The 23,423-nt window shown below is 44.4% G+C and overlaps 1 protein-coding gene across 4 annotated transcripts in view; it reads right to left on the bottom strand.

Moving 5' to 3' along the window:
* The window catches only part of Fryl (FRY like transcription coactivator), a 239,220-nt gene that overhangs the window by 210,052 nt on the left and 5,745 nt on the right, over positions 1–23,423 (bottom strand). The gene's annotated exons all lie outside the window — the stretch shown is intronic.

Raw genomic sequence — 23,423 nt, forward strand, 5'->3', positions numbered from 1 at the left:
TCACACTGCTGTCCAGCCGCTGCCACCATCTGTGTCCAGACCCCTCCTGGTGTTGCAAAACTCAGTATCTATGACACAGCAAGGCCCCATCACCCTGTCCTGGCCTTTTACAGCCTCACTGTCACAATGTATAGTGATGACTACATGTACCTCATGCAACTAGAATCACAGCTACCCGCCCTCCGGGGGCCTGGTTTATTTCACCAAGCACAACATATTCACGGTTTGTACATGTTATTTTGTTTTTCATCAAGATCTTCAAATCCACTCAAGGACTCGGCTTAAGTGCACTGTGCCTGACGTGTGTTACTGGCACTACCCTGAAGATTTGGATGACTCAGACAAGATGACTCAGACAAAAGAGGGGGACATGCATCCCTCACTTGACCATGGGCATCATGCCAGATGCTCTGCTGGGTGCGTTTCCCACACAACTGGGAGGCAGTGACCTCCCCATCAACAGATGAGAAAAGGGAGTCTGAGAAAGTCAGTGTGAACTGGGCCGCTATCTCACACCCTATTTCCACTTTGCTCTCCTCGTGGAACTGTTATCACTGGCTAACACAAGCTTGCTCGTGGTTACGTATTAAACCCCTTAACTGTCTGTATCAAAAGCCACTGTTACTTTACTCCACCCAGGGTGGATAGAGTGAAGATGGGAGTTGGGAGGAGGACAGGTGAGCATGAACTGAGCAATCTTCACTAGCGGATACACTCCCTGTGCAGGTTACACATAGGTGCTCTGTGAATATTTACATCATTATACCATTCAGGGGCCACAATCGTGCAACAAAACTACATTAATGGACTACACGTTTATCTCCTTTCTGGCTAGTTAAAACTATTATATTTGAAAGTTATTAAAAACAAAATACAACTGGGTGTGGTGGTGTATGCCTTTAATCCCACCATTCAAGGAAAGACGAGAGAGTTCGAGGTTCAAGGCCAACCTGGTCTACAGAGTGAGTTCCAGGACAGGCAGAACTATATAGTGAGACCATGTCTCAAAAACAAACAAACAGACAAAAACTAAACATATATTTCTAACTTTCTTAAGAATTTTTCTTCCCAAGCTAATGATGCAAACTATCTCTGCAATTAGAACACAAGATGACGTGGAAAGAAACTGGGTTCTTTTAAGGGCTTCCAATAAATCCCTACTTATGATCAAAGTCTACATGTCCTATTAGACTGTTGTTTTTCAGAAAGCAATTCCTTTTGATCACAGTATGAAAAATGTTAGTTTAAAAAAAAAAAGTACTGTGTTTGCAAAATAACTTTATCCTCACCCATGCAGCAAGAAGCTGGCGGTTTCCGTTCTGTGGGAAACAATGGGCCTTGAGAAACACATTCCCAGTTAAATGTCTTTTGCATTTTCCACACACAATTGGTTCAACTTCCTAATAATCGCCATTTACCAGAAATGCGAAAGATAAAAATCTATCATGATACACAATGAGACTAAGCAAGCCAACTGGAGAAAGAGAAACACAAATCCCAAAGCCACAACTCCCAAGCCAACACAAACATCTCCCAGGTACTGTTTAAGGCTGAGACCGGCCACTTCAAGGTGACAAAACTCTCATTTCTTTCTTCCTTCCTAAAGAGGGGTCACACGCATGCTCAAGCCCATGGTGTCTAACATCCCCTCGGCAATAAGGGAGCAGGGGGAAGCCCCTCAGCTACTTCAACATTTTTATCTCCGTTTATGATTTTTTTTAAAAAGCCCTCTGATGTCTCTTTATGATAAAAGCCCTCCAGTGGTCTCTGTTAGAATTCTACTGTCAGGCGGGCTGTTGGTGGTGCATGCCTTTAATCCCAGCACTTGGGAGGCAGGTGGATTTCTGAGTTCGAGGCCAGCCTGGTCTACAGAGTGAGTTCCAGGAGAGCCAGGGCTACAAAGAGAAGCCATGTCTCAAAAAAAAAAGGATTCTGCTGTCTTTCCCTCTCCTCCGTCTCTTTCCCCCATCCCACCTGAACTCCCCAGGACCACTATTCTCAAAGCCCTCCTCAGTTCATGAAACTCAGAGGTGAGACTCCAGTGCACTCAAAGGCACCATGTTTCTCTCCATATTTAAAAATACTTTCTTTACTTGGGTTGCAAAATGTCACACACTATCCCAGCTTTGTTCTTCTTGTTTTATGAGACCAGGATCTTGCTATGTTGTCCATCCTGCTGCCTCAGCCTCCGGAGTGTAGGACCAGGCAGCCCCTCCTGGTGTCCTACAGTTCTGGGCACCCTTGCTTTGTTTCTTCTCCAACTCTGATTGACAGGATGACCCTCCTGCCCACTGACATTAACCCTCTGTGACAAATCCTGGAGGGCTGACATTCAAATCTGGCTATGCCAGTACAGAGCTGGTATCTCTGACCAAGGCCTACCTCTCATCTAACACCCAGCCTCACAAATGCAGCTATCCATTTGGACCCACCTAAATGATCCTAAACTCAACTCTTAATATACCAAAATCTTGGCCCGTCCCTAGTGTGGTGCCTTCAAAAACACCACACAGTGGGGCTGGCGAGATGGCTCAGCGGGTAAGAGCACTGACTGCTCTTTCGAAGGTCCTGAGTTCAAATCCTAACAACCACATGGTGGCTCACAACCACCCGAAATGAGATCTGATGGCCTTTTCTGCTGTGTCAGAAGACAGCTACCATGTACTTATGTATAATAATAAATAAATCTCTGGGCCAGAGCGAGCAGAGACTGAGCAAGTGGAGTTGACTAGAGTGAGCAGAGGTCCTAAAATTCAATTCCCAACAACCACAGGAGGGCTCACAACCCTCTATACAGCTACAGTGTGCTCACATACATAAAATAAATAAATAAATAAATAAATCTTTAAAAAGAAAAGAAAAAAGACTAGGAACAACGAGAATTTTCTTTAAAAACAAAACAAACAAACAAACAAAAACACCACTTTCCACATACAATTGGTTCAACTTCCTAATAATCGCCATTTACCAGAAATGTGAAAGATAAAAATCTACCACGATACACAATGTGCAAGCCAACTGTGGTTCTTCCAACTGCAAAGGCCCAAGGCTGAGTCCCCCAGACACACACTCCTTCTTAGAGTAGCATCTGATCACTCCACCCCACATATGCTGCTACTTCAGTCGCTGCCAGTGTCTCATCTGGCTCAAGACCATGCTCAGCACCCTGTCGGCTTCATGTTCCACATACACGAGGAAAATACATGAGCTCTATTCCTTGCTCTGGCCACCCCAGCCTTCTAGGGAGAACAAATTCCCAGATAGCCTGCCTGCCTGTGTGATGCCCCTTCCCTGCATCCAGACCACGGCAGATGCTATCACCCAACTCAAGCTAACCACTGCCTGCGATGCTCTCCATGACCTGACTTTGCACTCTAAATCCAAGGTCTACACTTGTCCACCTGATGAAGCAGAAGCTCCCAGGACAGCCAAGGGCAGCTATTTACGGTCACAGACACAGCTCCCTGCTCCCATGGCTCAGTAATCACTTGTTGCTTAGACAAATCCTGCCCGTGATGATACTAACTTGAAAAACATTCAGCATCTTGCTAACATTCTACTCGATCAGATGAATACTGACTATTAACAATGCCCTACATTTCCATCTGCCTGCCTTTGAATTGCGTTAAGCAGCAGAGTGGGCATGGGAGCTGAGCTTGCTTGAAATCTTCAATGCTGAAAAGCCAGCGCCTTTGTGTAGCTTTTCTTCCATGCTGAGATGCAACCCAAAAATCTCCCAGAAAACGGTGTATTTTAAAGCGGCTCCTCTCTTCCTGTGAAGTAACCGAATGCAAGCAAGCTTTGCAGGAAGAGAGGGTCTCCATGGGCAACCTTAGATAACCTGTTCCCTGTTGTAATGCCTACCACGGTGACTGTCACAAAAAGGAGTATCCAAACGGCTTAAAACTTAGAACAGGATAACATTCCACTCTGTAGGAGTTACTGGGTTTCTGTTTTTGGGTTTTACATTTGTGTTTGCATGTATGTATGTATGTACTGGGGGTCAAGTCCTGTGCATGACATGGCACTGATGCAGTAGTCAGGGAGGGAGTTTCTCTCCTCCCACCAAGGAGGTTTGGAGGATCCAACTCAAACCCTGGGGCTTGACAGCAAGTGCCCTTAGCAGCTCAGTCGCCTCCCTGGCCCCAAATCATGATTTTCTACAAAAGTACCTTAAGGTAAGAATAAGGGAAGGGAAAGAGGGAGGGAGGGAGAGAAAGGAGGGAGGAGGGGGAAACCCCACTCTGGCAGGCCAGCTCTTCTCGTCTACGGTCTGATAGCCTCCTGCTAAGTTCACACCTCTAAGGCGAGCACTGGAAGAAAACAGCCCACACTCAACCCCTCCCTCCATCGTTTGTTAAGCTAAATATAGACTGCAATCTTCAACGACTCTGGGTATCCCCCAGAGAAAGGAAAGAAGTAACCAAGTTCCGTCACAGGCGAGCAATGATAGGGCTGGGGTGGTTCACCAGCACCAGACAGTGTGAGCAAGGAACAGTCACTCACCTGTGTCCTGTGCGGGAGCCGATGAAAAGAAAAGGCCAGCCAGGGTTTAACTCCAAGACAAGTGGCCCTAGTGAGTTTCTGACCAAAGGTGTGAAGGTAAAAACATCTGCTTTCTAAGAAAGCTGTTCCTGGAGGGGGGGATTGGAATGGTGATAAAAAACACAAATGAGGGAGCTGGAGAGACAGCTACATAAAACAGCTGGGCACTGTGGCTCTAATTCCGTTCTAATCCTAGTTCCGGGGGAGAGGGGTGGTGGAGACAGACAGGTCTGGCAGGCCAGCGTAGCCAAAGTGGTGAGCAGGGGGTTCTGTGAGAGATCGATCCTGTCTCAAAAAATAAGATTGAGAGCAACTGGGAAAGGCATCCAATATTGGCTTCTGGCCTCCTTATAAGAGTATACACGAGTGCATTTGCAGGCATATGTGCATAATACACACACAACCAAGATAAAAACTTAGTAAAGGATTTGTAAGTGTTACTCATGAAAGATGAGATGAGTCTTGGTCAAGTGACCTTTGTTTCAGTGTTGCCATTTTCTGGGAGATGGTCTGTGCGAGTGCTTCATTCCATTGACATAGTGAATACTGACATAATTGGATTGTGCTGGCCTGGTTATAACAAGCTAAAGCCAGCTAGGAGTCCCAGGCTGATCTACAGGAGGGAACAACTGAGAATATCCCTCCACATTGACTGTCAAAAAGACAATACTTTAGATGGACAGGAGGTCTAGGAATCAAGTCCTGGGGCATCAAGGACAAGATAAAGAACAAGAACTGTGAAAGAAAGCTGAGCACAGGCAAGTGAGGGTCTGAGGCAAACCTTGGCTGTGTGCTATCCTGGAAGCCAAGTGTTTCCAGATAATCTGGCTAGTGTGGGTGTCGATTTGACAGGACTTAAAAATCACCTAGGAGATGAGTCACCAGGCACACCTGGAAGTGTCTGGTTAGGTTAGTCTCTGATTGGGACTGTGGCAGCTTGATTAGGTGGGAAGCACTCCAAATTTAAACAGTGCATCTAACAGATAACCAGAAAGCCAGAAAGGGATGAGGCTGGCCCGTGGTTGAAGCTTCTTCCTGGAGGGGTGAGGGGACAAAGGCATCTTCTGTGCCATTACATCTTCCAATTTTTCTCTTTTAAACTAACTCTGAATAAATATCTGTGTGGTGGCTGATTTTATGTTGTCAAGCTTTGGCTAGGCATGGTGCCAAGGTGACGGGACACATTTTTAATACGAGATTAATATTTACGTTAGGAGATGAACAAAGGAGAACAAACTGCACTCCAGGCCAGGCACAGTGGTGTCTGTGAGTAATCCCAATTCCTCCGAAGGCTGAGTCAAGAGCATGGAAGGCCAGCCTAGACAAGATACAGGGCCCTCATCTCAAAACAAACCAACGCACAAAACCCAACAGCTTCCAAACTGTGGGTGAGAGTCATCCTGCCAGGTGAATACCTGACTGGAAAAAAAACACCGATCTCTCCCAAGACTGGTAAACTTTGCCAGCAAACCAAATTGCAACTCTTTTCTGAGTCCCCAGACTGCCAGTCTACTCTGCAGACTTCAGACCTGCCAAGTCTCTACAACCATGGAGCCAACTGTTTAAAACGTAAGATCTCTCCTGTCTGTCTGGCCTTACACACACACACACACACACACACACACACACACACACACACACACACACACACGTTCACAGTTTAGTCACTCTGTCGAACTCTAACATAATCCAAATGAGCATCTGCCTAGTAGATAAATATACTAAGGATATGAAGAAAGCCGGGAGACTCAACCTGTAGAAGCACAGCACAGGCCAGACATTAGTAGGAGACATGACTGCTAATGAGAAAGGAATTCCTTTTAGGGGTGATAAGACTGTTCTAAAATGTTTTCAGATTGAGGGGTAACATTGCACAATGCTGTAAACATGCCGAGACCTATTCTGTAACATGCTCTTTAAAACTGTTAGCTAGTTTTGTGTGAGAGAGGGTTATCCTGCATATGCACCACATCCATGCCATGCCCAAGGGAGCTGAGATGAGGGTGTGAGAACCACTAGAACTGAACTTAACAAAGGCTTGAGATGTCATCCGGGTGCTGGGATCCCCAAACAAGGTGTTCTTAAATGCTCAGCCATCTCTCCAGCCCTGGATCACATACTTTTAAAGGGTGGACGTTATGGTACGTGAATTATACCTCAATAAAGTTGTTGTATACAATGAGGGAGAGGAGGGAGGAAAGGAAGGAGGGAGGGAGGGAAAGAGGAAGAAAGACAGGCCTGTGAAACTAAGAAGCTTCATAAATCACAGTGACAAAAATGTCAGCCTCTTCATAAGTTAATTACTGTTTACATGTTCAAAGACATTAAGTTATATAGAGAGCCTCAAAGAATTTTAGAGAATAGAATAACAAAGAAAGCCAACAAATTAGTTACATGTGTCTAATTTAAAAAAAAAAAAAAAATCAAAGGCTGTAGAGCAAGCAGTTAAATAAAAGCTGTGACATCCAAGAGATGAGCAGCAAGAGGCAAGCCAAGCAGGGAGGTGAGCAGCTGGACCCTAACATGCAGAAGACGACCCAGGCAAACCATGGGAAGAAGCCAAGAAGCCAACAGGGGGCTGTGCAGGCTGCCCCCCCAAAAAAAACCATAAATAAAAATATCATACACACACACACACACACACTATATTTAGAGCATATGTGTAACAGTGAAAACACACAAGTGCCTGCACACCCAGACACACTACACACCGCATTAAGGATATGTATCTATGTGTCTTTACCTAAAAGTGAAGCAGGACTTAAAACCTTTGACTTGCAATAATGACCAAATTCAAACCCCATCCTACATTGAGTCTAATTACAGGGATCTTTTCAAATAATGAAAGCTTCTCACTCTATTTACCACAATGTTGCTATTTGTAAAAGGAGGAGATATGAAATTGCCAATAGTTCCCACCTACACAGTAAGAAATTACGTGACATACAATACAAAGAAAGGGTTGTGTGGAATACTGGTGGCAGAGGTGAGCATAGTTGCCTTCCCAGAAGTACTTTTAAACAAGCACAGTGTGCACAAACACAGACACACACTCAGAAAGCAGAGGCAGCGTGGCTTCCAGAGGAACAGGAAGCACGATGAGAAATCCCATAGGGCAACATCATATCATGCCTTAGTAGAAAATGGTGAGAGCTGAGACCTGATCTTCCTAGAACCAAATCATAATGGGAATCAGGACCAATAGTGTCAAGAGAACTTGCAGTCAGGACAGCAGGACTGGTCATCAAGTTTTAGAAAGCTACACTGAAGTGCCAGATACCGGGGGAAGGGAAGATTGACTGTAAGACAGGTGATGTTCTGTTCCGGATGTCCTAAATGGATGGGAATGACAAGGGAGGGAGAGACTGAGAGCCGGAGATGACCAATTAAGACGACAGGTGCACAGAGTTTTCAGTGTCAGAGAGTAGATTAATAAATTCAGTGGATTCTTAACAGTGGTTAAAAAGAGGGGATTCGGATCCCTACAAGATTTGAGCCAAGTATTAATGCCAACTAGAAACTGGAAATACTGAAGAGAATTAAATTTATTAAAAACTGTGGTGAAAATAGTTAATAAGGCTTTGAATGACCTCAATGCAAAGAAATTACATGTTTAAGCTGATGGATATACATTAGCCTGAACTGACCACTATGCATGAAATACACGGGGAAATATCACATGGTGCCTCCATAATTACTTATGTAACTATTTTTTTTTAATTTAACTTATTTTTACTTTATTTTATGGGTGTGCACATATGTGTATGGGGCATGCATGTGCCATGGCACACATGTGAAGGTCAGAGGACGACTTGCAGAGGTTGGTTCTTGTCTTCCATTATGTGGGTCCTGTGGATGGAATTGAGGCTGTCATGGCCTTTACCTACTGAGCCACTTGCAGCCCAATCATTATGTTTTCATGAAATACATTCGTTTTGTTTGATCATTTTCTTGAAACAGGATCTCAATGTGCACTTTAGGCTGACCTCAAATTTACCATCTTCCCATCTTAGCCTTATAAATGTGCCACCATACCTAGCTTTTTTTTTTTCTTAATTAAACACAGCATCTTGATATGCTGGTCTCAAACTCACATGCCTCTTGCTGCAACTTCCTGAGTGCTAAGATTCCCAGAAGTACACCACCGCATCTGCCTCAGAGAGATTTTTAAATCATGGAGGAAATTTTTTTAAATAAAGCAAAGGCACATACATAATACCAACGTTTCTACCCACCAAAGTCCCCAGAGTTAGGTGGCACAGCAAAAGGAACTGGATGACTCCAGTACTGGCTGGTCTAATTTGAACAAAGAACAGAGGAAGAGCCAGGCAGTGGTTTTAAAATAGGTCTGCAAATTCTCTGCTGCTCCTGGGAAGGAGGGTGGACCCACGTCCCCGCCCCTTCACCCCTGCAGTCTTTGTGACTGCCCCACAAACAACAAGGTGTAAGCTGTAAATGAGGTTAGAGCTGAGTCCTGCTCTTCTGATGTCACCCAGTATAGGGACCACGTGAAGGGACTGCTCAAGAATCCCAGCTGTGTGAAGCTTTCCAAGCCACTGCCATGTGAAAGCCCCAGGCTTGTCTTGCAGGCAGCCAGCCTCAAAGAGAATCTAAGAGAGGGAAGGCCTGGCTGAGCTGAGGCAAACCCCTTAGCTGTGAGCAAAATAAATGACTGTTTTTGTTTCAAACCACCACTTCTGGGTGGTTTTTCACACAGCAGTACAGACACCACAGAAAGGTCAACTACTAAGCAAAGTAAAATCCTCCCCTAACACAACAATGGGGAGAAAACTGGTGAGGAGATCCATCAGGGAGAGACAGAAAGAGTGGCACAAGGTGTTGGTTGTGTGGGGGGTGGGGGGAGTTGACAGTGGGAGAGGGGTCTGAGTTTCCTCACATAAATGCAACCCCCCTCAAAAAAACTCAAGAGAGAAAGTTGAGTGATAGCATCCTTGATTTGTAAATCATATGTGATGAACTTCAAAACTCACCAAAACCTGACAATGCTGGAGGATCCTTTTAAAGGGGGTGATTTTTTAAAGTTTATTCAAATTTCTACATATTTTCTTCAGATTAAAAAAAAAAGTCTGTGAGCTCATTTCCTTCTTCTTGACATTTAGATAGGGCTGTTACCTAAAAATCATCTCATTAACCATACAATAAGACACACAGTCTATGCTGAGGCTCACAAAGAAGCTGGGGCCCCTCACCTCAGCTGCCTCAAATTTCATCTGTCTCCACCCATCTTTTTTGTTTGTTCACTTTCAAAACAGGCTTTCTTTGTGTAGCCCTGGCTGTCCTGGATCTCAGACTGCACACTCTGCTAAGACTAGTCCTCAGAGATCTGCCTGCCACTGCCTCCAGAATGCTGGGATTAAAGGCTTGCGCCACCAGGTCCAGCTCCACCCTATCTTAACAAGTCATGTTTACATCTTGGACTGCCATTCAAGCAAGAGAGAAACACTGTTTCAAATTTTGTAAAACTTGTATTTTAAAGTCAATGCAACAATCTAACACTAACTAGTCTTACCATTAGTTAGCAACTTGTAAAATCTGTACTTATCAAATGGAGATGCTAACAGCTAGAGCCATGGCTCTGTGGGTGGAAGTGCTTGCTCCAAATGTTTGAGGGCCTGAGCTCAAATCTCTAAACTCATCTTAAAGTTGAACACATAGCATAAGCATCTGAGTTCCTATGGACAAAGGGGATCCTGGCAAAACCAGGAGAGTTTGTTCTCCCAGAGGCCATGGACTAGGTAGTCTGCTGTATGCAGTAGAACAGAGAACCCTGTCTCTAAATACACAAAGATAGAGACAAGAAGCAACACCTGAAAATGTTCTCACGCACTCTGCATACCATGGCAGGTGTGCGCCAACATTCATATTCACACATACATGCATACACACACACACACACACACACACACACCAAAAAAGGACCTTCTAAAGAAGTTTTGGTGGTGGTATGAATATTTTTAAAGACACAACACAGAGGAAACACTGAGTATTCACAGATTTAAATCACCACATACCAAATTATACTGACACCCACTCTCCCTTCCGAAGCAATAGGACATTGGAGTTTCTGCTATACACATGGTTGTCTACCCAAATGTTACATTTCCCAGCTTGGTCTCGAACTGGTTGTAACAGTATGACCATGTTCTAGCCAAGAGGATTTGAAAAACAAGGCTAGCCATTCTGGGAAGGCATTTGTCCTAGTTTGGTTTCTATTACTGCAACAAAACACTAAGCAAAAGCAACTCAGAGGGAAAAGTTTATCGCATCTTCCATTTTGTACGCAGTCACTGAGGAAGGGCAGAGCAGGAACTGAAGCAGAGACTCCTGGTTCCCAGGTTCATGGTCTACCTCTGCGTGTCCTGAAACTGCCTGGCTGTCTCTGCCTCCCAAGTGCTGAGACTAATGGCATGGACTGCCCCAGGCTAGCCTACCTTTCTTATATAGACCAGACTCACCAGCTCAGGAATGGCACACCACCCATAGTGGGCTGGGTCCTCCCACACCGATCAGAAATCAAGACAATGTCCCAGAGCCCAGTGGAAGTACAGGCCAATCTGATGGAGGCAATTCTTCAGTTCCGATTCCTTCTCCCCAGGTGTGTCTACCTTTCGGTCAAGTTGATAAAAGGAAGCACGTGTGTACACTCAGCCTAGGCTTTCTTCATCCCCTCCCTCACTCAACACTAGAACTTCCACTGACTCCATCAGAGTCAGCTCACCGGGTCTGACCCACACACGTCTTATCCAGCACGTGTGGAGAGCACACGCCTGTCTTATTCAAACCTCACACATACACATATGTAACATCAGCTAGGTGTCAGGCGCTGCCACAGCAATGGAGATGTAGCAAGGGCACAAGGAACGAAGAACCCCTAGATGTCCTGTAGCTAGCACTTTGAGGGCAGAAGACAAGGAATTATAGGTAAGTAACTGGAGCTTAAGACACTGAGGAAAAAAAAAGACGAAAACTGGAAAGAACCATAGCCAAGAAGGAGCTGCAGTCAATCTTACAGGAAAGGTGATGCTTGAGGTGAGGTTAAGAGCATTCTAGCATGGAGAGGCAGTGTCATGACCCGGCGGCCAGGCGCAGGCTCAACTGCTGGAAGGCTGAGGACAGGGACAGAAGGAAACATCATGGCAGGCAGACCTGCAGTCAGGAGGTTCTGTGTGATGAAATGTTAGCACGGCTCTTGCCCTTTGGCATAAGAACCTGCTCCCTGATTCAGTCAGCCCCACGATGCAGGCTGTTCCTGAAAACGCACAGGCCTGGCAGCTGTTCTTGGGCAGCGCTGCTCAAATGACCCACTGGTGAAGTGTACAGGGCTCTTGGAATCCTGAAGTCAATAACACTCATGGACTGCAATTAAGGGTAATGACTTCAGCTGGGCATGTGGCACACACCTTTACATGGGAGAATCTCTGAGTTTGAGGTCTGCCTGGTCCACATAGCAAGTTCCAGGATGGCCAGGGCTACAAAGAAAGATCTTTCCTCAAAAAAATAAAAATAAAAATATATGTAATATATTATAACTAATATATAATTATATGTAGACATAAAATACATTTTATTATATAACTAATAAAAACATGTATAGTTGTATGTGTTATGTAATAATGGTTATATTAATATATACTATATTATGTATAAATGTATATTAAATATATAATTATATAATTAATAAGTTCTCATATGCCTTAAAGGTAAATCAACCTAAACGACCTTAATTCTCAAGGTTCACCTGAGGGAGAACTGGAGCACATACTGCCTTGCTCTCTGTGTGCTGTTTAGTGTCTCTGTGCTGCCTGTTATAAGGACCCTGGAGGAGAAAGAACACTGCAAACGGAATACCCTCAGATGAATCTACCAACAGCATGAGTAGTGCCCTCCCAAAGTGCTATGGATGCGGTCCAGGCAGGCAGAGCGAGCGAGTGCCTGGCACCAGGATGGTAGCAGCAGAGATGGTAAAAAGAAGATACTACATCATTTAAGAGAATGAGGATGAGCCTACGAGACCTTCTAATGACTTAAGATTTTTAACCTGAGAAACTAAAAAACGATGACTCCATAGGGTCATATTAATCAAACACATGGTTAGTAGCACTGTTCTAGAAAGTTATGGAACCTTTAAGAGGGGGGGCCTTTCGGGCGGAAGTGAGTCACTGGGGGCGGGCTTTGGAAAGTTACAGTCTCCCCTCACTTCGCAGCCTGTCTTCAGTCCATGCTTGGATGAAATGTTATCGGCGGACTTTGGGTTGCCATGCCAGTCTTTCCCTGCCACTAAGAACTCTCCTTCTGGAATGGTTGGCCAAATTAAACTCTCCCCTCCGAACGTCATGTTATTTTATCACAGCAACAGAAAAGTACCATAACACAGAGCTAGTCTGATCTCGGCATCTAACAGTTTTGAACAGCAATTTTTTTTTTCCGTTTCTTACTTTCTTCTTTATAAATATAGCCACACACTACAACCACAACTGCTCCAAGTGCCGTGGGTTTGTTCACCATTCAAAGGCCAGTCAGTGTATGAATCCAAGAAAGCCCAGCTCCCGGCATGCTTCTGTGTGTCACACAGAGAAGCAATCACACGCCAGGTAAACAAAACACATAGAAATGACTAAGCATCAGTCAACACTGTGCCTCTAGGCTGAGGAGAGCCCTTACACACCTGAACTCTTCCCGGCTCGGGAACGGACTCAGGATGCAGCTGTCACCTAGGTCAAGGGTATCCTCCAGGCCAACCACAGACCAGCAAAATCAACCAGATTACAGGGCCAGTAGTAAGGAAGAGGTAGGAAGTCAGACAGGAAGTCAGATGACCATGAAGGTAAGGCATCTGAGAATGTTCACAGTAATCAGAAACAGGTACCCCTAAGTAGTCTAAGAAAGCGGGGAGGGTCACAAGTACAATTTCAATGTACACACTGGCTTGCTCTTCCAGAGGACCAGCACCTGTAACTCCAATCCTAGAGGATCCTACTCCCTCTCCTGGCCTCCACAGGCACTATACACCCATAGTGCACAGACACACAAGCAGGCAAAACACCCATAATACACATAAAATAAAAATAAGTCTTTGAAAGAAAGGAAGGAAGGAAGGAAGGAAGGAAGGAAGGAAGGAAGGGAGGGAGGGAGGAAGGAAGGAAGGAAAGAAAACCAGACAGTTGCAGAGGACAGAGCCTCAAGAAATTATTTGAGCATAGACTTTTCTATCTAAACCGTCAATCGAGGAAGAAGGCAGAATAAATCCATTTGCTTGAAGGTGTCCTTCAGCAAAGCTAGAGTGGAAAAGAATAAAGCTTGATTCGAGCAAGATACACAAGAAGCAGTGGCCATGATCCAAGAACAAAATGAGAAATGCGTCCCAGGATGGCAGCTGCAGAGCAGGAGAGACAATTCATCCTATTAAATCAGAAATTTGGTGAACTCCACCGAAGAAGAATGGGATGGATTCTATTCAAAAGACAGAATAATTAGGAGGCTGGCTTCATGACAAATGTGCAGCTTCTCTTCTCAATTAAGGAATGAAGAAGATGTGCACAGAGCATTCCAGAAGAATGCTGCTGGCTGGCTAGCCACAGCGCCTCCACTCTTACTCTGATTAAAGAAATGGGTTTACTTTTTCATTTTTCATGTTCGGGTATCAGATGATAGATGTGTGACTAGGTCCTTCAGACCCATCAAGATAAAGCACTAGAGAGCTAAAGTAAGTAAGCCTGGTACTCCTGTTCTCCTACGACAGAGATGGACTGATAGTGACCCAACTTATCCAACCCAGTGAGAACATAACAGGAAGGGTATGGGGAGAGCCTTGGAAGAACTGCCTAAATGATGAAGGGGAACACTGGATGGAGTACAAGGTTGGTATAGAAGGCCTTCCCTGGCTCTTGGTAGGTTTAAATACACACTACACACCCCTGAGACACCCACTGCTACATGAAGGTGTTGAGGTTAAGACTGCGCCCAGTTGAACTTGGTTTTCAAGAGAGTGGGTGACCTTGTTCTCCGCTTGTTCTGCCAGCTTGAGCTCAGATCTGAGAAAGAGGGAGGTTCAGGCTGAGCAACCTCTTCCTATCTTAATAATTCCTGAAAATACCATCTTGATTCTGCCAGCAGACTGAGTGTGACCACAGTCTGTCAGCCTCACCTGTGCGACCCTGTTCTGTATAAAACATCTCTACCCAGAGAAGGAAACCCAGGATATCAGTACTGCTCAGGCTCAGATCATTGCTCCACATCACTCGAGGGGATCCTTGTTTGTTGTTGCTTTGTCTTGTTTTTGAGTTGTTGTTTTTTTATTTGGAATGATACATGATGAAATATTTATGAGTAAAAGCAGAGAATCACAATGCAATTGTACAAATGAAAATGCCCCCCCATAGTCTCATAGAGGGTGGTACTATCAGGAGATGTGGTCTTGGAGGAGGTTCGTCACTGGGGGGGCTGTGCTTTGAGGTTTCAAATGATCAAGCCAGGCCCGGTGTCTCTCTTCCTGGTGCCTGCCAATCCACGGGTAGAGTTCTCATCTCCTTCTCTAGCACCATTGTCCGCCTGTGTGCTGCCTGCCGTGGTGGCAATGGACTGAACCTCTGAATGTAAGCCAGCCCCAAGTCAGTGTTTTCTTTGAGTTGTGCTCAATATCTCTTCACAGCACGAGACATTACCCCAAGTAAGGCACGTGGTATCTCCAAGTTCCTCTCAAAAGATTTGCCGCGTTTATTCGTCCATAAAGAACACTGAAATCATATCACAACAAATATGTCTAAGAAAGAGAGTCACCAAAATTATCTGTAGATATGTCTAGATACTCAAAGGTAAGGAAAGCAAAAAGTGCCCAGACAAAATGTTCTGAACAAATGACTCTAAACAACACAAGCAGAACGGACCTAAGCAACATCCACACAGCGATTCACATCGTCCAACTCACAGCCCGTCTTTAAATTGTATCTGTTTCAAAAATATGATTTTGTTGCTGTTGTTGTTTGTAAGGGGTAGTTTTCTTGTTGTTTGGTTGGGTTGGTTTTTTTTTTTCTTTTAAATATTTGGAGACAGGGTCTGGCCGTGTGGCCTGGGCCGGCCTCAAATGTGTAGCGATCCCGCTGCCTTTTAAGGGCTGGAACTACAGATAAGTACCACCGTATCTGCGGAAAATGTGTTTTAAAGCGAGAAGAGGGGCTGGGGAGCTGGCTCAGTTGGTAAAGTGCGTCCTGCACAAGCATGAAGGCCTGAGTTCAGATCCCCAGCACCCAGGTAAAAAGCCAGGCACTGGGGAAGCAGTGGGGAAGGAAAGAAGGAGAAGAGACCAAACACATCACCTATCCTAGCCACTTACTCTGCCTCCCCACACATTAACCAAGACAAGGATGCTGGGGCCACAGAAGCCACTGGCAAGAAGAGAAAAGTCAGGATATCGCAAGTGACCCATAGGTCAACAATCGAATAAAAGCAACCTAGAATGATAGGTGGGACAAGATGGGATACAGTGGCAGGTATGAAAGTGGGGGGGGGCGGGGAGACTTTGAGCTGCCTGATGACTACAAAGAAGAGAACGCCTTTTCGAGTGGCTAGAGTGATGCTTCAGGGGGTAAGAGGCGATGCAAGGAATGGAGCGCCAATCCCTAGAACCAAAGTAAATGCAGGTGGGGATGGCAGTCTGCTAGTAAGCCCCGCCTGGAGAAGGGAGACAAGAGATCGCCAGAGCGGGCCGACTATTTAGGCTAGCCATATCGGCAAGCTCTGGGTTTGATTGAGAGACCCTGTTTCAATGAATAAGGTGGAAGAGCAATCAAGAATGATCCCCAAACCAGCCCCACATGCACCTGCCCCCACAGACATGTGCCCACATACACAAACATGAACAGACACATACATGTACACCAGACATATGCATGAAAACTGGGAAAAGCAAGAGAGCCTGTTCAACTCTGAGGCTAGGCACATCTTTGGCTGTTACCGGCATGACGCCCTAACAAGAAGGAGTAGAAAGGAAATGTAAGTAGGCTCACTAGCCTGCAATAAGTACTTGTGTGCTTCTTAAAAAAAAAAAAAAAAGACAAGCTTGACAGAAAAGTAAAGCCCTGCAGACTTTATTAAAAGAAAAGAACTGAGGAATGACTGCAGCCTTGCTGAAGAAAATTGAAGAGGGAGGTGGGGATTTCAATTATCAATTCTATCACAAGACTAGAAATCTCTGAATATTCCACTCAACTCATCTTTTGACAGCTTTTACTAAGAACTCTTCTGCCATGGAATTTACTAATCATTTTAGGTTCCGTGACTTATCTTTTGTTTCCTAACAGCCCTGGCTGTCCTAGAGCTCATTTTGCAGACCATGCTGGTGTCGAACTCACAAAGATCTGCCTGCTTCTGCCTCCCGAGTGATGGGATTAAGGTGTGTGCCATCATACCCAGCTGCCTCTTTTACTGAAAATGACTTTTTCATACAATGTGTTGTGATGTTTTTTCCCTCCACCAGTTCCTCCCTATCCATTTAACGCCGAGCCCTTTCCTTCTCACTTCAAAAAAAATAAAATAAAAATTTAGAAAAATGAAACACGTGCCCACACAATACCACAAAGACATAAAATCAGAAATAAAGTAAACAAGCAAAAGACCAATTTTTTTAGAAAATGTCCAAACAAAATAATATGAGTCAAAAAGTCTTCAAAAATACCATTGAAGGGCCGGGCAGTAGTGGCACACGCCTTTAATCCCAGCACTTGGGAGGCAGAGGCAGGCGGATTTCTGAGTTCAAGGCCAGCCTGGTCTACAGAGTGAGTTCCAGGACAGCCAGAGCTATACAAAGAAACCCTGTCTTGAAAGACCAAGAAAAACCAAAAAACCAAAAAAACCATTGAGTTCATTCTATATTGACCATCTACTCCTGAGCATGGGGTCTGCACAGAAGTATGGGTAACATACAAGTGAGACTCCATTGGAGGAGATGACTATTTCCTTTACAAGCAAATATCAGTCGTGTATAGCTTCTTGGTTAGGGGTGTGAACCTGTGCCCACTCCTGTCTCTAGGAACCCACACTAGGACCCAGTCTGGCTTGAACCTAAGTAAGTCCTTTATCTTCTAGACCCAAGTCCTTCTGAGTGATGGCTTGCAAATGCTGCTTCTCATTTAGTGAGTCATCTTTCCACTTTAATAGTATCCTTTGCTGCACAACCATCTTTCATTTCAATGAAAACCAATTTACCAATTTTTCTGTTCCTTGTGGTTTGGGTCTTAGTCAAAATGGCTTTCCCTGGCACATGGTCATTACAACTTCTTCCCCCTAGGAATTTCAATATTTCACACTGAGATCACCCACTCACATTTAGTTAATGAATAGTATGAGGGAGGAGGAGTTCAAATCCATCCTTATGATGTGGGAATCAGGTGTCTCAGCACCATTTGTTGGAAAGGCTAGACTTTCAATAGCATTTTTGTTTAACTAATTTCTATTTAGTGACACAATGTGTTGAACTAAGGTAAAAACCCACACCTCTAAATGGACAGCCAAGCTATTTCCAACAAGAGTACATACCTCTTCCCCAAACCAATATACTTCCTTCTCGACACACACTCTGGTTTTTTTTGAAGCCATCCCACAAAGTTTCCCACTAAGGCTGTGCTCAAACACATTCCTGCCTGGGGTGCCTGACATTTTCATCTCGGCATCCTAGCCACATGTTACTTCTCTTTCGCTAACAGCCATGCCAATGAGTTAGCACCTTGCTAACTACATTTGCTGCCCACTGTCCAAAGTATTTGTGAATAACCGTTGTGACTTCTTTGACGTGAACACCTAGGAATGGGGTTATGGGGGAAGGAGGTGCGGATGGGCGCTCCGTGCATGGTAAGCTGGTTTAGGAAACTCTGAACTGGTTCCCTGCAGCAGCAAGCTGCACCATCCTACACTTCCACAGCAACGGATGAGGGTTTAACCTGGCTTGTCTCCTTACCAACACTTGGTCTTCTGTTTTCTGGCCCATTTGGAGATGTTACCACCACACCGTGCCGGATACCGACCTTGTACAGCACCCTCCCCTTAGTCCAGGTTACCATTCTGTGAACACGGGAGTCACTTTGCTTTCTAAGTCCACACTGAGCTTATTGTCTGTAGTCAGCCACGGCTCCCCCATCCCTGTAATGGCGCAGATGGATTGTGAGCCCATATATGTATGTGACTTTTACATCCTGCCCCATCAAAACAGCATGTAGCCTTTGACATTTCCGCCACAGCTGCTATTTTCAGTAAGTTAACCCCACAAAATTCATTTCACCCAAGCATTTGATAGACACAGTGATCATTTAGTGTGTGTGTGTGTGTGTGTGTGTGTGTGTGTATGTGTGTGTGAGAAAGAGAGAGAGAGAAAGAGAGGGAGAGAGAGAGAGAGAAACACACTTTTAAGCGTCACCCTAGAAGTTTGCATCCACCTGTCACCAGCTTTTGACTCATGAACCTTTACAGAGATGACTCACTCCACCGATCACATTTCTACTTAATTGTATGGTCAGTGGTCTAGCCAATAAGCCACCAACAACAGAGAAATAAATAATGTCCACTCTTTGGCTGAAGTCCAGTTACACTGTATCTTCTCCTGTCTCCAGAATGTACAATGTACATTCTCCTGTCTTCACTTTAATACTCTCTTAGGGGAAAAAAAAAGACAAGTCAATTTGACATAACTGTCTTACTCGGCTCATACAGTACACATATAGGACATCCATTTAAAAATGTAATTAAGGGCCAGTGAGATGGCTCAGTGTACAAAGGTGCTTGAGTGGCGGCCTACCAACCTGACCTCTACCCCAGGATCGCATGGAGTAGAAGAGAACAGACCTCCGCAAGCACACTATGGCAGATTACGTCTGCCCCGGACTCCGACACTGTCCAACTACAGAAGCTCGATGGCCAGGACGGAAGTGAGAGGGCCTGACTGAAGAAGCAAAGGGAGAAGGAGGAGCAACAGATGAAGACACCCTACGCTGACCTCTGGCCTCAACACTGCACATACAGGTGAGCACATGGATGCAGGTGACAGGCACATAGTAACTGATGAATCAGATTAGATTATACTAAATTTCAAACCTGAGATTTTATAGCAAAAAAAAAAATAAAAATAAATATCGGTATGAACCAGGTAGTAATGATGGACACCTTTAGTCCCAGCACTCAGGAGGCAGAGACAGGCCTCTGAGAGTTTGAGGCCAGCCTGGTCTATAGATTACAGACTGGGATTCTAGGATAGCCAAGGCTACACAGGAAAACCTGTCTCAGAAAAAAAAAAAATTAAAAAGGAGTATGCATCCCTTAAGGCAAGCCCTAGTCAAGACATCATCCGACTTGAGATCAACAATCTTGAGGTTCTCAATTGACTAGCACTTAAGTTTGTAATTCTGTTTCATTCCCAAATCTTTTTTCAACTTTTTTTTTTCTTTTTTGGTTTTTTGAGACAGGGTTTCTCTGTGTAGCCCTGGCTGTCCTGGAACTCACTCTGAAGACCAGGCTGGCCTCGAACTTAGAAATCCGCCTGCCTCTGTCTCCCAAGTGCTGGGACTAAAGGTGTGCGCCACCACCGCCCAGTCTTTCCTCAATGTTATGAAGTTCAGTAGGTAGAACCCGGAGATGTCTCTGAGGTGAAAGGCCCTTGACACCTAGCCCAATGACCCAAGTTCACGTTCAATCCCTAGAATCCAAGAGACTATAGGAGAAGCTGTCCCAGACCTCCATACACAGACTACGGCATGGGCACGCAGATAAACATGACACACAAAAATAAGTAATACATAAGTAAGGTAAAAATAAGTGTTTTAAAGTTGGGGTTTGAGAGGATGAACCAACAGTTAAGAGCCCTGTCTGCTCTTATAGAGGGCCTGCATTCGGTCCCAGCACCCACACACGACAGCTCACAGAACTTTCATGTATTTACAAAATGTAAGACAACTTAAGTGGCCAGCGTCTCTGTTTCTCGTAATATATACCATGTTACTGAAGCCCATTTCCCCAGTTCCTTTCATTGGAAGAGGCCCACTCACTCCGGCATCGGTTAGTCTGAAATGGCCTTTTCATGAAAGCTGCTACTGTCTCCACAGCCAGCACTTGCTACTCTTTGCCACTTTAATTGTTTGTTAATTGTTTACTGTTTACAGCAGAATGCTTCAGGGGACAAACCTCCCCCATTCTCTCCTAACTTCATCACAAGCAGCCATCCTGCCCAAAATCAACCTGGATCTAGAGCACCCACGAGAAACAATGCAGAAATGTTGTGAGGCTGTCCACCTCATCAGAGGGAAGCAAGTGTGATTACTGAAAGCAGGATCAAGCACAGGTTTCTCCAAATAAGACAGCTCTGTGTGGACCCCAACACAGTGTGAAAGAGATGGGCGTACAGAGCTGGAGGGAATGGGGATTCTGGTGCTCAAGTGGGCAAAGGATAAAAGGTACAATTTCTTCACTCCTCTGAAAAGATCTAAGTGTGTTTGGAGCAGGTTATAGAAAATAAAATGTGGGCTCAGCTCCTGGAGTATATATGTAGAGACAAATCACTAAGAAAAACCTCACAGAACTAGTATCTTAAATAACAAAAGCACGCGTCACAAATCTGGATGTCAGAATCCCAAAATGGGTCTTGCTGGGCTTAAACTCAAGGTGTCCGGAGAGATATGTTCCTGGAGGCTCCAAGGAGAATCCGCTTTCCAGCCTTGGCAGGTGACAGTGTCAGGGATTTCTTGGCTCACAGCCCCCTCCAGACTCAAAGTCAGCCATGGGCTTGGAGACTTTGAGCTCTGGTTCCTCTTTGCTGAGGGTCCAGATCCAGTTCCCAGCACCCAGTCAGCTGCTACAGAGAATCTGACACCCTCCTCTTGACCTCAGCAGACACTGTGTACACAGGATGCACAGACATGCAGGCAGGGATAGCACCCATTACACACAGGATAAGAATAAACATTTTTAAAAATAAAATAGAAAATTAAAACTGTACTTAGGTTTCCAGCATCCTTTCATATTGAACTAAATTCATGCATGAAAATCACCATGAAATAAATACCATAACAAAAGAGAAAAAACAAGTCCTAAGAAGTTGGAATATTACAGTGAAATCCATTTAAGGAACAAGAAAGCACATATGAATATTTTACAATCTGAGATAGAACACTGAAGCCAGCATGATGGCTCAGCAGATGAGGGCACTTACCACCAAGGCCTGACAACCTGGCTTCAGTTCCTGGGACCTACATGGTTGAAGGATAGAACCAAATCCTCCAAACTCCACACATGCACCATGGCAAACAACGCAAGCAGACTCACATGCACAAATGAAGGGTAAAAATATATTAAAAAATAATAATAAATAATAAAATATAATAATAAATAATAATAAATAAAATAATATAATAAATAATAAAATACAAGGCTGTGCTGAACGAATGCTTCTTTTTAATCAACTTTTAGACAGCCTTCAGACAAACAAGCCAACACTTCAACACCTCTTTAGTGAGGGTATTCTGAAATAGACCTGTCTGACAATGGCTGGCACCTACACAGGACAACACAGCTGGTGTGAACTTTCTATTGTTCCCAGCCGGAAAGTGCTGGGTTTCATCAAAAAGGATCATTCTCAGGAATCCCCAAGAGACAAAGCCCTGGGCTAGGGAGGCCTCAGTTGGTAGAGTCCTTGCCTAGCCCTGGGTTTGATCCCCAGCACCACTCAGAACTGTACAAAGTCATGAACAGAAAGCTAGGAACTCCAATCAATGGGAAAGAAAATGACGTGCTTGATATTATCCATGGATGCACTTAAGGGCCGGTCCAGCAGGAGAGGACCAACGCACAATGGGCCCAATGGTGTCTTTTGAAGAATTTTGTCTCATATTTCACTGCTTAGGCATTTTCTACCTTCTTGATCATTTGCTTGTTCATTATGGTTTCCAGTTTTGTGTTTGTATGGGGTGTGTATGTGTGTCTGTTTCTCTGGCTTTTTTTTTTTTTTTTTTTTTTTTTTTTTTTTTTTTTTTTTTTTTTTTAAGAGAAGGCCTAGAGTAGGATAGTGGGAAGGATCTAAGAGGAGATAAGGGAGGGAAAACTGGGATTAGAATATATTATATAAAAATTATTTTCCATTAAAAAAATAATATCACCTGTGGATCATAGAGATCAGCTACCAAAAGGTATTAGGGGCTGCTCGGATCATCCCAACATGGACAGCAAGGCAAATCAAGCTTTGAGGCAGAGTTTTGAGTTTTAACCACTTGCAGGGTCACATGTACAGCAGGATTAGAATTCACTGAAGGACTGCCCTGGCTTTTGATGGAAAGAAGTATTACCAAAGAGAGTCCATTGATTTTTCCTAAGCAAAACATCTTTTCTCATCATTCTCTAGGCTCTGGGAAAATAAGGATTTAGATAAACCAGACAGTGATGGCGCATGTCGTTAATCCCAGCACTTGGGAGGCAGAGGCAGGCGGATTTCTGAGTTCGAGGCCAGCCTGGGCTACAGAGTGAGTTCCAGGACAGCCAGGGCTACACAGAGAAACCGTGTCTCGAAAAAACAGAAAAAAAAAAAGAATTTAGACAGCTTCCTTTTACTTCTCATCTTCACTTGGTGCTGCAGAAAAAAACCACAGGCACATGGATCTACTCCTCGGGTTTAAACACAATGAAAGGGACCAGAATACAACAGTAATTAAAACAGTAATTAAAGTGTTACTTTTTATGGAGACAAAATATTCAGAACAGCCAAACCTATAAAGACACCATGTAGGGTTGCCTAGGGCTAGAGGGCAGAATCAAGATGAGACTCCAGAAAGTTCTCAAGCTAAATGTGGTAATGGGATTCAAAACACACTCAACTTTAAAGCGCTGACTAT

The sequence above is a fragment of the Mastomys coucha genome, unplaced genomic scaffold (genome assembly GCF_008632895.1).
Source record: "Mastomys coucha isolate ucsf_1 unplaced genomic scaffold, UCSF_Mcou_1 pScaffold22, whole genome shotgun sequence".
Lineage (NCBI taxonomy): Eukaryota > Metazoa > Chordata > Mammalia > Rodentia > Muridae > Mastomys > Mastomys coucha.